Source organism: Odontesthes bonariensis, chromosome 1 (genome assembly GCF_027942865.1).
Source record: "Odontesthes bonariensis isolate fOdoBon6 chromosome 1, fOdoBon6.hap1, whole genome shotgun sequence".
NCBI classification, from domain to species: domain Eukaryota; kingdom Metazoa; phylum Chordata; class Actinopteri; order Atheriniformes; family Atherinopsidae; genus Odontesthes; species Odontesthes bonariensis.
Genome location: NC_134506.1, coordinates 23,161,178 through 23,174,159, shown reverse-complemented (window position 1 = coordinate 23,174,159; position 12,982 = coordinate 23,161,178).

Genomic DNA, 12,982 nt, shown 5'->3' with positions numbered 1-12,982 from the left:
CGGAAACACAGAACAACGTTGGTTGGAAAGAATAATCAAATTATTTAATCAGTTATGTATGTTGATAATGATAATAATAAAAGCAATAATAGTAAATTGCTTTTTTTTTTTATTAGCGTTGTCATTGAATTATCTTTTGAGGCAGTTGATTCAATATTTGAAAGACATGAGATTTTAACCTGTCAAACTTCAGGCTCTATCTCTATGACTGTCACAAGTTATCAAAAGTTATCGTCGTAAATGTTTTACACTGGACACCACAGGTGGGACTTTAGGTTTTATGACAGTCAACAACGGTGAATTCTATAGATGTTAATGTAGATGCTTTTGGCATCACTTGAAGAACACGTAGACTACAGTATGTCATTTCTGGAGAAATTGTGGTGGGATTACTGAGACTGCCCATCTCTCGTGTCTTGCTAACTGCTTAAAAGTTTATGCTAAATCAATCAAAATGTTTGCAAGTGGAACAGAGACGAGACCAACCGTTGATTATCAAATGTCCATCAGCTGTGTCCGAGGTGGCAACCTCAGTTGCCACGGTGATGTTAAGTGCAACATTCTTAGTCAGACTGAAATTTTTGGTCTTTGGTCTAAAACTGCCGCTTGCTTAATCACCCAGTTTGCAGTTTCACTGGACACTGCCAGGCTTTCCCCCACACATCAGTGTCACATTTGTGTTTCTGCTGTACAAAACGTGAACATATAAGTCATTAAAAAAAAAAAGAGTCCCTTGTATTTTTCTAGGAAAATTCTGCTCTTATTTTGTTTTGAAATCTGTGGGGGAGATGGGTATATTCCCTTAAAGCACAAAAAACTACCTTGTATTTTGATGAAAAAATAGTGTAGATGATGAAAACTAGCTGCATAAAAATCCTCCCCATCTCTGTTTGATTTGCTTTCTATCTCTTAGCATTCTGTCCATTCTTTTCAATGGGAGCTTTTTTTCTGATAAGGTTTTACAACCTTGGAAATGGAAGAACCTCTGTAAAAGTAGCAGGCGCTATACAAACTTGACAGTTGTTTCTGGTGTTTAAATCATGTTTCTATCTTGTACAGAACACAACAGGCTTGTGGACCAAATAAACAGGAATAACTGCAATATTGTTTTTTTTCTTTAATCGTATTATAACTAATTCTTCACTGAAAGAAGAACAAAGAACAATTCTGAAAGCTCCTCCCAGAGGACATTGGTCAGCTAGTCATCTTAAGAACCAGACAGTGAGCTGCTGAGACACCTGAGTGGATAAACCTAAAAAAAATATCAGAGCAGACTTTAAAACAGGAATTATTTAGTTGAACTGGCCAAATATTGGAAATCTAGATGGTTACTCCCTTCCCTGAAAAACCTTGACATTCCCCAATCCTATTATAAGAATTATAATGGCTCACTGTGCTTTTTCTGCTTATCCGGAGAAGTGGACTATTTGCCTTGTGCTCACACAATTATGTGTACTTTCCTGGATTATTTGAATTGGGAGCGTCTCTCCTCTAGCAATTCTAATGTAGTCTGTGCTGTTTGCAGTTAATTTCTGTATTTGGTTGTATTTTTGTGACTACATTTCAAACTATTTCTTTTTGCAGTTCTTTTATTTATTAGATTGTGGTGACTGCACTTATAAATGTTGCATCTGTGTTTTTTTCTCTTTGTGTGTGTGTGTGTTTGTGCTTGTATGTCTTTTCTCTTGTTACGGTATATGCTGGGATCTCAGGGCTTCTCCTAATCTACCTCCTCTCTTAGATGAAGGCAGGATGTATTGATATCTTTTGGTCAACTTTAAAGCAAGACTAGAAAAGTTAGTGATAGTCATTTTGAAGTACTCACTGACCTTTGTTATGCTATAGCATCATAATCTTTGGGCCTGAAACTGCCCTAGAACACTTGGGATCTTGGATACAGCAATTCAAGACTTTGATTTCCTGCCTCACACCAAAAAATTTTGCTTTTATGGTTACTTGAAATTTTTGTGGAGTTTTGATGCTGTCTTTGAGGCCTCTTTGACATTACAACAAATTTGCATGTATGGCTGTACATGTGCAGGGCTCACACTGAGATTTGTTTTTATGGCGTTGGTGTTATATCCTGCAACTGTGGGTGAACCAAAGGGGAAATAATTTGCCAAATTCTCAAGTGTTACTTTAACATTCACTCAACCGAATTGTTTATCCTGCTGTCCGATCTGTCGCTTTTTAATAAGCCATGGCATTTAGGGCTCAATGAGTACTGGTGGATTTTCTACTACATGTACTTAGCAATGCATGAGCTGACATTTCATATGTCCCAAAAAGAAAAAAAAATTCTGCAAGGTGGCTGACGTTCTCTATAAATTGTAAACCTAATAAAAACAGTGACAATCTCATTTCAAACAGTCAGATTTCCCACAATCATTCAAATTATACATTGTTTACTCTTGAAAGATAATGCAAAATGCACAGAAAGCTATGTGTAGTTCAGTGTATAGTTTAAGAGCCTGGGACTTTTAACCATTCCCAAAAGAAAACAAAAACAAAAACAACCCTTGTGCCTGTTTAGCAAAACTGAATTCTCAGCAAACATGTAAGTACAGAATCGAACAAACTGGTACTGATCAGCAACACTTGTGAGCCTCAACTAATATGTTATCGACATCTACCAACAGCTACAAAACAATGCTGTACATTCAAACTGTCTGCTTTGTTAAGCTTATTATATGTTTAAGCTATTTTGATTATGATGGAGAAGGATCTTATCAGATCCTTTCTACACCTGAAATTCCTTCAGCCTATGTGTGAGTGGGGATTGTTAGTGCCGCAGCCTAATTAGTACATCTTAAGGAACAACTGTGAACTTCTGTTTAATTAGAGGAAGCTGTGTGTGGATAATGTGATCAGAGGTACTGACAGCCGAGCTTTAAATAATATTCTAAAATGAGATGCTTTGTAAATGACTTCACGTGTGAAATTTTAATCTTCAAGACACCACACTTAAACGTCATTTAAGTATGTTGATCATTAAAACTTATGGTGTGTTGTTTCCGAATCTTTGCACATTTTCTGCAACAAATCTGCAAATACAGTTAAACTGTGTAAACTATGTACTGAGGATTGCTTTATTCCTTGTCTTGACAATACCACGCGGATTTGTTGTTGTCTTGAATAACACACTGTAACTGTCATATCAAAGAGAAAATCACTCCAAATGCAAATCAAAGTGTTTATCAGAGGATAAATGTGTCTCTCTCCTAAAATGAAAGCCCCAAAGTTTAACTTGACAAACTGACATGAGCATACATTTCTGTAATTTTTGCAGAAGCAATGACCTTATTGCTCAGAAAATATGACAGAATTGCTCATTTTTACATTAAATTGAATCCCCTAAATTTTTGTCAAAATCTCTCAACTTTAGAACAAACATTTTAAAACACCTAATGTCTAAAGAACACCGACCCTCCAAAGAGAGTTTGAAGAAGAGAGCAGCCTGTAACAAGCAACAGGAAAGATTCACTGGCCATGTTGAGCCAATTAACACGCAAGGACACATCCCGAATGAATTAAAAACACCCTAATCCGATCAGTGTGAAAAGCAAGGCCATTTCCTTTACAGGCCTGGACCAGATGGCACTCACACTCAGAGGCTGCATTGAAACAGGCCAGGCCCAGTCACATAGTGTGAAATTGGGTTAGCGCCTGAGTCTAAAATGGGCCCTGGGCTATGTGAGCTCCGAAACCCATTCTTCCCCTGGCCTAAAGGTACAGGGGCCACCTTGCCAATCTTTGGCCCCATATTTAATTATCATTCTCAATGCACATCACTAACTTAGTCATTTCAGTTAGAGATGCAGCTGACAGCTTCTCATACTCATATGTCTCATTAACCCACTCATCCTTTTACAGCTTTTTCTTAAAATACTTTATTTTGACTCCTTCTTCATTTATTTTTTATTTATATATATTTTTTTAATATATAGAAAGCTGATGGTAAACTTCATCAAACAAACTTAGTCAACTCAGCAACCTATACTCAGTATTGCATAATAATAAAGCAAATTTATAGCACGAGTAGTTTGTCAACCCTAAAACAATGTGCTTCCTACTCCTTTTGAAGTACACCATCCTTTTGTTGTGTGCTTTCCCAGACCTTGAATTGTGCTGGAGTGCCCCAGAAGCTGAAATAGCATATTTCAAATCTGTGGTCTCTTTCCTGGCAAGACAAAGTTTTGCTTTATAGTGCCATGTCACACACCAGTAACTAGATAGCAATGCACATTCACCATGATACATACACAAGTAAAAAAGAAAGAAAAAAGACACTGAAAACTGATTTGCTCTCTTGCTCTGTTTCTTTTCATAGGCTTGGCTCTGTCAACGAAGTTGCTGATGTGCGCATTTAAATTCATGAAAAAATAATATGATCACGATCATTTCTTCCTCTGACTAGGCTGTAAATTAGGGGAGATTGAAGCTGTGGTTGGTTCCTGTAATCAAACTAATGAAACATGTTTATATACTCCAGACATGTACTGTAGTGCCCTGTATCATGACTAACAGGAAAAACACAACATTACAACAGCAGTGTGTTCATCCGTGTTATGTAATTCATCAGAATTTGAAATGTAAGTTGTAACCTTATCATTACCATCTCTGCCTCACAAATAATGCCTCATTTAGATACCTCAGTTCTGTTTCAGACTAACATGGATATCAGTTATTCTTCTTCTTCTCCTTAAAAGTTTTGGTCAGTTTTTGCAAATTTCACAATGAAGTCTTGGAAGTTTGCAGCCTCTCAAAATGTTCTCTGATATCTTACAATACATGTCACTGTGATATGCCACAGACAAATCCTAAAGCAAACTACATTACAGATGCAATTACTTAATTATTGCTTTTAATAGAGCTGGCCTCCTACCTCAGTGGCCGTCCGCCAATCTGGACCTTATAAATTGTGATCTTACATGTTTGGTCTCAATTCTCAATTCAAATTATTATGACCTGTGGAAATCAAGCTGAGGTGTAGAGACACCAGTCAGGATTGAGGGCATTGCAAATTACAGCAACATCTTTTCCCTGGACCCCAGACTGTGCTAAGACTTCACCCTCCAGCAGAACAACGTACCAAACCACACATAACATTGAGCATCTCTGGAGAGATCATAAAATGGCTGCCGAGCATTGGTCTCGATCGGCATCGAAGAATGGCAGAAATGTCTAAAGAAATGGTGACAACCTTATTGTACCATTCCCAGGGAGACTCAGGGTTGTAGTCCTTGCCAGGGGTGTATTAATCAACAGCCAAGTAAGGTGTTTGACTACCTATGTCATGGTGATACTTCAATTTTTCATTTGTATCACACCTGCAAAATTTTCTGGAAATTTGCTTTTGTTTAGCTGTTCTGTCAGTGTGAATCTAGACTGATGAGGGGATTCAAATAAATTTTAATTGTTTCAGCATTTGGTTACAACATAACAGAAGATGAAACAGTGATAGGGTTAAACTATTCTCCGAATAGCCCAGATAGCCTTTGATATACCACAGAATGTTCTCTTTTGAAGCATAAGGGACAAGCACAATTCCATTGGATAGAATATCACAGACTCTAATTGTATACTCAGACTTGTTGGGTTGTGCTGCCATGATGAAGTTATTGCTTGTTGGAATAAAGGCTTGTAGGGGTTTCCAGAGCTCCTTGGTATCAGCTTTCAGCCTATGCAGTATATAAATGGTTGAAATGTTGGGGGACTCTTATCACAATGGGCTTTATAATAACTACGATTGTGCTCTGTCAGTTTGGATCTTGTCCTAAATTTCAAAAAAGAAAGAAAATCTTTCCAAGGTTGGTCTTACCACTTTGACATAACAAAGGTGGAAAATGGGAAGCAGAGGTACACCCCCATGCATATTTTAGCATCCAAATCCAAACTGCTATGCAGAACATCCTATATCCATCATAACCAAGAGAAGGGAGTCACAGCTGTCAGTTAAATTTAAAGTTCTCAAAAAAATACACCCAAAATATGCACTGCTGGTGCTGTTGAATTGCTCATTGCCATCATACAAAATGAGAAACTGCAAAATGTTGTTACTAATAGGCCACTGCTGCAGAATTCCATTTGTCTTTTTTTCAAATGAATTTTTTTCGATGTTGAATTATGTGCAAAATGCTCTGCAAGCATTGAGGCAGCACACTGCACTGTGTCAACAGCAGATACTGTGGTTATACTGGCTGTACTCGCAACTAAGCCAGTAAAAGACCAAGCTAAGCTGAGATGCTTTGCACATGAGCAGCTTGCACTGCCACTGTCAAGGGTTAACCCCTGACAGGCAGTCTGGTGAAATAACAAAGTTGACCGTGAAGAACAGGAATTTATGCCACATTGTCTTCTTCCCCTATCAATGTCAAAGGGAAATGATGATACAGCCTTGAGGATAGGTCAAACTAATTGAATATAATCTAGCAGATAAAATGCTGGGTGAGAGAGGATCAAAGAGAAATTTCAAAAAGTGAAATTGAAAAATTAAAAAGTAAATCAGTTTGGTTTGAATTGTGGCCTAAAGTTCTAAAGGCGTTGATATAGCTCACCTTCACATTTCCCTATATACTCAGAAAAGGAAACAGACAGTATACAAATTGGTGCACAGCAACTGTGATGGTGAAGTCAGTAGCATATAAACTCCTCTTTCTGAGCTTCCCAGCAACATGGGATTCATGCTGAGGAAGGTGTCGAAGGTGTCCTGGCACACCGTGGGGCTCGCCAAAGTTTTCTCATCTCCTGAACACAGGATCAGGTGTCACAATTTTCACAGCACCTTCTGGTTTTGTTTAATAGGAAATGAAGTCCATCAGAAGAATTCTGACCAAAACTGAGCCAGAATGGGCCCTGACAGGCAGGAATATCAGCCTGTGACGGCAGTCAGTAATTGAATGATCGGCTCCCCCCCTTACTTGTAATGAAGAGAATATGTGCTGGGAATGTGTTTGTCCTTTCTATCCTTCATCTGCCCTTTGCTTTTCCTCACCCACCCACCCACCCCCCTTCTTTCTTTCTTTTTTTTTTTTACCCTTTAATAAATCATTTGGGTGGGCAGATATAAGGGATAATTTTACTTCACTTCAAAGCGCTTCTCATAGTGTCATTTCTGTAACCTCAAAGTGATGATGCATAAAAAAGGCTTCTAGAGAGCTCTGTCTGAGAGTGTTTTTGCCTTGAAACAAAGCTGTGCTGATAGTATCGTGAGAGAGTGAGTTGGCGTACATGAGAGATCAATTATCACACCTCATTTTGTTCTCGTATGCAAAATGATAATGGGTTGACCATGTCAGTCCTGAACCATCAGGTGGTGTATCGTCTCTCCATAAATGTGTTTCACAGATTGTCTGAGGGGGTCTGTAAAATCCCTTGAACAGTTAAAAAGCTGAAGGGAAAGAATTTGGCTCCTCCTTGATCTGTCTTCAAATGGCTCTCCGTGGACAAGATTTAAGGGTAATAAACCGACAGGATAAACGTAACACTCAGCATGATATCACCACACACTTGTAAACACCATTTCCACATTTAAAATGTTTGGTTAAAAAAAAAGAAAGGAAAAAAAAGCTGCAAAAATCTTGTAGTTTCTCTTGTGTGTTTGTCAGCAAACAGTGGAACAACTGTGGATCTATGCATGTTCCAGTGAGACACAAGGGAGATGTGTCACAAAGGAAGCTTGTGTTTAAGGCATGGTTGAGGGAGGGTGACGTTGCAGAGGAAGCGTGGGGCACAGCTTTGAGATGCAGCTTCATATTTCGCGTAGCTCTGGGGAGAATGTCGACTCTGAGAAGGATTCTTAATACAATAATTGCTTTGAGAGTTGCTCTTTTTTAATAATTCTCTGCCTTTGGTTTTGTTTTTTTCAAACGTTAACCAAAATCAGTTGTCGTGCATTGCTGCTGGAATGCCTGACAGACTGGGCCCTGACCCTGGGCCGGCTGCTATAATGATGGGAAGATGAAAGAGCCAGGCCCATTCCCAGGCTGCCCTGTTAGGGGGTGCAAGCCTGTGAAATGGAGAGATAATGGAGACCAGGTGTGCTGTAGATGCCTGAGACACTCCTCAGTCAGTCTGAGAGCTCTTCTCAGTGAGATGGAGGGCACACTACCACTGCGGAAAAGTCATTCGAGCACAACCCAGCTCTTTACCTCTCCTCCTACACAAATATACTGATTGTGTAGGATATTACAGATGTGAAACAGCATACTTTAGTTAGTGGGAATGAAATCACCACGTACATGCTCTGATACATTTCCGCATCTCTTAAATATCTACACAGTGGCTTTTATTTAGAAACCAAGAAAGTTGGTTGAATATCAATATTTTTGCGTGAATTTTTATGTATATATCTGTCTGTGTTATTTCCATAAACACGATCATTTGACTATTCAATGCAATTACTTTTGAGCTTTAACCCCTTGTATCTGTCGTTAATTTAAAGTATTGAAGTTCTAAACGAAAGGTCAGGCGGACTGGCCACAAAAGTGTTTCTAATTGAAGCAGACAGGCTTGCAAAGCTCTAATGTAATTACAATCTAATTAGCAGGCAGCTTGCAGAATCCAACGTCCCATTTAACATAAACAATTTAACCCTTCACAAGAGCCCCCTAAGAACATATTTCAAAGATTATGGTGGATCTTGTGGGAGAAGCAGTCCACTGCACATCTGTCCTCTATAGGAGGTCAGTAAATGTCAATTGGCAAGATAGCTGAAAATGCTGAAGAGGGACTCAAGTTAAGATAAGTCCTTATTAACGCCTTCCACATAAGAGCTTGCTGAATGATAAATATTAAACATTCCACATTACAACATTACATACAAATCGGAATGACTCTCTTTATCATCACTGTGCATTGTCTTCCCGAGATTACCCCATAATTAAATCTCACAGGGCCCTACAGAGACTCATTTTCAAATGAGTGAATCACTCATTATTCACACATGACTAAGGGGCAGCGGCTGTTCCTATATGAACAAGCATGCAAAGTCAGTCCATTAGAACTTGAGGATATTGCAGAAAGGCAGATTTCTATTAGATACCCTGTTTGGCTATTAAAATGGCTGTCACTCAGGATGGCTTATCTTGTCTTGTGGGCTAAAATGTGATTTAATGTTTTGAAATTCAGCTTTTCACAGTGTAAAATCAACAGTTGTTTTGGTTTTTTTACCTTAGACCTTTAGGGTAGGGGCACTGGTCTAAATAGTTTTGGAAAATTCAAATGCAATATAAAGAGGCGTTTAAAGTTTGTGTGTTTGTTTTTCAAGAATCCAGAAAATGGCACAAAAGGGCAGATGCATCACATCCTGATTTTACAATAAGCTGGTTGTTTTTCAAGAAAACAGTGAACTGAATGATTGTGAATGGCATTGCATTTTGAGGACAATTGGATCATGTGCACAGCCATGCTGCAAAGAGAAGAGGAGAGTTTTGCACTGGATTCGTGACTTGTTTTGTACAACAGTTATTTCACCATTTTTCTCTTCATGCTTGGCAATGTTTAATGTTTAGAAAGGTTAGCTTAGCCATGAGTTAACATCACCTCTAACACAAAGAGTTTTGAACACCACAAAAGGCATTTGTTTGCTTGAACAATAAGGCCAAATCTCTTGGTGTGAATCAATTATATAATTGTTGTTTAAATAGTTTAATTCTGTGTGTAATTTTAATTTTGTACACTGTGTTCAACCTAAATCTGGAATACTGTGTCACTGCCTACATTTCAACAATTTTGAATTAGACAAAAGAATATTGTTGTCATCTGTTCCAAACAGAAAATATCTCATAGTTAGATTGAAGAAATTTAGGTTGTAATGTTTTTAGTATCATCTTTTGCTCCACTAAGGAAGCACCAGGAACACAAGGAAACCGTGTCTCGATAAGCAATTAGACTAGATAACTAGACAGAAGAGGCATTGATTGTCTGAGACCAGTCTTAGCTAAAGATGAGCAGTACATTCAACACTTTCTTCTATGTCTCTCTTCCTCCTTCTCTGTTTCATGCTGGTTAGTTCATATAACACCGCCTACACAGTAACAGGAGACAGTTAAACTATCTGAGCAGCTTGTTGCACTACAGTACTCAAAATTGTGAATCATAGCCAATTAATCTGCAGAATACTGCCTGAAGCCCATCCCTACCCCCAACACAAACTCAACGCAAACGCAAGCCTATCCTTTGGTTTGCCTTTTTATCCATCTCACCATCTTCCTTGAGAGAGACATGACACTCTCAATGTATCAAGCCAAGGTCACTGAACAGCCATTTCAAACTGCTGCCTACTGCTGAAAGTAATAAGGCCACCATTTAAATGTTACACTTATCAAACTCATATAATAAATGCTGGGCAATCTTCCCACAACGCACTCTTTCCTTCTCCCCTTCCCTTGATATATTAATTTTTGACCAAACGTCCCCGCTTGACTGCTGTAATGAGGTATGATGTATTGAGCTTTAGCTGTTGCCATGGAGACAGCAGTCCCCGCTCACTTGTCATTAGAGCACAAACAAGCGCAGGCATCTAATGTCATTCCAGTCAACATGAGGGAGAGCGATGAGAAAGGGAGAGAGTGTTGGATCCCTTAGTCCCTGTCCTCAGTTTGAATTAGTTTTTATGTGGATTATTTGGATTCGGCTGGATGTTTTTGGCCAGTAGTACTCTGCGCCGGATCATTGTTCGGTCCTACACCTGCAGAAGCTCATTCACTGTCGTCTTTGTGTGTTTCACAGATCCACGTACTTTGATGTTGGCCAGCAAATGGAAATAGGTGTGTGGATGTCAAAGAGTAATCACCTGTCTCCAATATTCCTCCTGCTTGATCTATATCTTGGTTTGCAAACAAGAAAAAAGGAAAACTGAGAAAAAGGAAAGGAAACAAATGAGTTTCATTACAACTGAGCCGATGTTAGGCAGCTCTCTCCCTGTTAGCATAATTTTAAACTGTGCTATGATAATGGAATTGGGACTGAGTAATAAAACTGTAGCAACTTTGGTATATTGCATCCCATTTTATTTCCAGTTAAGATAAAGCTTTCTGCTTGTTGTCTCGGCATGAAAGTGTGCTTCATTTTCAGATGCCCCTTTTTCCCCTTATTTCAGTTCTAATCAGTGGCCGCTTTCTAGTCCCGTTGTTCGAGGTGAAAGTGTACCCGCATGCCTCCCTGTCTTTTCTGTGAACATAATCTCTTCCTCATACAGAACAATAATCCTTCCTTATTTTCTCTCTCAGTGTTGGTCTTTTATTACTTCCAGGTGTTAAGGTCCAGTTTCCCTTGCAAGCAGATGTGATGGGGGGTGGGGGGGGGCTTTGTTTGGAGTTGTGCTATACCAAACTGGATAGTCAGTGGCAGTAATCGCAGATGGAAGACATCTTCAAAAAAGACTAAAATACAAACTAAATGAAAGAGTTTTGTCATTAAAGAAATACGCTGACAGACAGAGGAGATTGAGAAAAACAAGTTTAATAAAGACCAAACCTGTAGGCTGTGTGCACAGAAAAAAAGTCACAAAAGAAGCTGTATACTAACTCAGAAAAAAGGACAGAAACCAAGGTGAAGAAGAAAACTGAAAATATGATTTCTGTTCAAGTTATGCTACGATCAATGATTAATGGGAACTGCTGGACTACACATCTGTTAGTGAGCTGTCTTTTGACTGGTCAGCTTACTGAAATACGAGTTTCATCTGGTAAGATCAGTGGCTTTTTGGAGTCTCTTTTCTTTTACTCCTCTCACTTTTGAACAATGTAGGATTTCATTAAAGAGAGATACTAACTTGCTGCTTGAGTCTGTTTTTTTTATTGCTCTTTAACTTCTAAGAGCAATATTTGATTTTGGACCCAAGAAACAGCTTTGTCACACTTTCGAAAACATCTGTTTTGAACTTTCTCCATTTTCCTGCAAGCAGCTTAACTGAGATCACAAGTACTTGCAATGAAAAGTGACTGGAAATTGACTAAAGCATTGGAAATCAATTGGAAGTAAATGCGCTCCCTAAGTACAAGTGAACAGCTGATTGCTGCTTTCAGTCCGCCTCACTATGTGCATTTCTCTCTTTCCCTTTTTTTGTGTTTTCCTTCTACCTTCTTGCTCTTCTTTCATTCAATCACATTTTCTCCACCTCAAGTTCAAATATGTTCAAACTCACGATTTAAAGTGTTTGTTCATCAAAATGGAAATGTGTGGATGATGAATCGGTTTTACTTCTTATCTCAGAGTAGATGGTAGGTCAGTGTTGTAAGAAATAAAGAAAAAGTGAAAACATTTCCGCAGGTGGTGCACTAAGTTTAATTCATGTTCTTTTACATTTTTAAATTTTTTTTTTATTAAGGGTTTAGGTTGTCACTGAAAAGTCACGAAAACACAAATGAAGAGGACTGTATGTACCAGGAGGATTTTTAACTGACAAAAAAAATACCGTAATAGAAATTTCTATCCTTGTTTCTAAGTCTGAGGTTTTATCGATGGATGAGTCATCTTAAATCCATATAAGTAAAAATTGAAATGCATGTAACCTTGATATCTGGCATTTTGCTGTTTTGTTTTCACAATGACTTCTAAGTCCGTAAGTTTTCACCAAACATGTGATTTTACCTTTCAAGCCTGATGCAACTCTTAGAACATAAAGTAATGAAAAAAGGGGCAAAATCGGTGATTTAAAATAAATCCAAAGTTTTTATTTAATATTTATATTATTTGGAGGCTAAAAAAATAAAAGGATTTAGTGGATCGCTTATGAGTTTAAATTTCTTCAGGTTTTAGGCCTTTAAACAGTGTTGTGGGTTAAGACAAGTTTGAGCCCTATTCTTGCATAATATCAAATCCTAAACAGGTTTATTGGACACTGATCCTGACCCAAATAATGTATCCTTCTACCCACTAATAAAGAGTGTGCCACGATATTTGAAATCAGATTTTGACAGTCCACCAAACTGGACCAGCAACTGATTTCTATTTTACTTCAAATTAATGATTTCATATC